Source organism: Homarus americanus, unplaced genomic scaffold (assembly GCF_018991925.1).
Source record: "Homarus americanus isolate GMGI-L3 unplaced genomic scaffold, GMGI_Hamer_2.0 scaffold30865, whole genome shotgun sequence".
NCBI classification, from domain to species: Eukaryota; Metazoa; Arthropoda; class Malacostraca; order Decapoda; family Nephropidae; genus Homarus; species Homarus americanus.
In genome coordinates, this window is record NW_024735518.1 from 90,893 (window position 1) to 92,628 (window position 1,736).

Genomic DNA, 1,736 nt, shown 5'->3' on the forward strand with positions numbered 1-1,736 from the left:
GGTAGTCCGTTCGGTCCATGCCCCTTACTCACATCCAACCTGGATAACACACCAACAACCCTACGAGAGGAGATTATAGGAAAGTGCATAGGTTCAGTAGGAGGAGCAAGAGCAGGAGGGGTAGAATTGGAATCGCTTAAGGTGGAGTTAGAGAAAAATAAGGTGTTAAAGAGATGGCTTTATCAGGGGGAGAGTTGGCTATAGAGTTATCAGGTCGGAAAAGAGGAGGAAAAGAGGGAGTTATTACAGATTATTTTGGTTAAGGAATAGTAAGATTTATTAGAATAAGAGTAAGTCAGGCCAGCTGTCTTTCGTTTCTTATAAAATTCGTCTTGGCCCCATGAAGAATATCTTTACAACGATTCCTAGAAGTAATGAAAGCGGAGAAGGAAATAGTTTCATAACTTGATACGGCCTATCTCTCTTTCCCTACATGCAAGAGAACAGGAGCGATTAAAACATGATCGTAAAGTGAAAATTTTGGTAGAAGATGGAATAAATGCACTCATACCACCCTGTATAACACAAGCAATGCTGGCAGCACATGCCGAGGCGTCTCGAGTGGAAAAGCAACATTCATCCCAGGGAAAGTCGGAGAAGAATTTTCGCAAGGATTGCCGGTTTGCCCTCCGATAGTGCCATAGTTGGCGTTTAGAGGGGGGTGAGGGAGGTGGTCGTGCCCAGTTTGATTTAATAGAAATAAGATTGTGATCAGAAGACTCTAAGGGGGCAGATATTGAGTATGAATAGTGTGAGAGGTTAGAGTTAAAACAAAGATCAAGAATGTTAGCAAGTTGCTCGTGTCGATCGGGAACGCGTGTAGGGTGTTTGATTATTTGCAGAGCCAAGCCACTCTCTGTGATGTACATTGAAATCCCCTAGGTAGAGGATCTCGGTGTTGGGGTGTGTGGATAGCAACGACTCATGGCAAGAAGTGAGATAGTCAAAGAGTTCAAAATAGTTCGTAGAGTTGGGAGAACAGAAAAGGAAGAAAGAAAAATAGTCATAGTTGGTAGAGCCTAAATTCTACCAGGTGAACACTCATTACCAACACACCTGCAATTTAATGAACAAATTTGTAGTATCGAAAGGTCTCAAACAAGTATCCGAGACCAAAGATGACCGAGACCGAGACAGTTCTTGAGACCTACTGTAAATCACTGATCCAGAAACTATCTTACTTCCCAGCATCACCCACGTACAGTACATAACTGTGGTTCACCTACAAACGTCACTTCTTGAACTATCGTTTCTCACGTATCATTCCACGACTTTGCCAGTGCAAGTACGTGTGTATGTGTGTGATAATTTATGTATGGATGTGTGTATATTTGATTACATGTGTGTGCTGGGTGTATATTTAAATAATAATAATAATAATAATTAATAATGATAATAATAATAATAATAATAATAATAATAATAATAATAATAATAATAATAATAATAATAATAATAATAATAATAATAATAATAATAATAATATTAATAATAATAATAATAATAATAATAATAATAATAATAATAATAATAATAATAATAATAATAATAATAATAATAATAATAATAATAATAATAATAACGGTTTATTGAAAAGTTCTGCAGCCCGAAGGCTGAAAATATACATTGGACATAAATGACTTATTACATACATTGGTGGTTTAACAAAAGCCTTCATTAGAGAAAGGTGAAGGAACATACAGTGAACATACAGATTAATGTTTACAGTGGAGGTC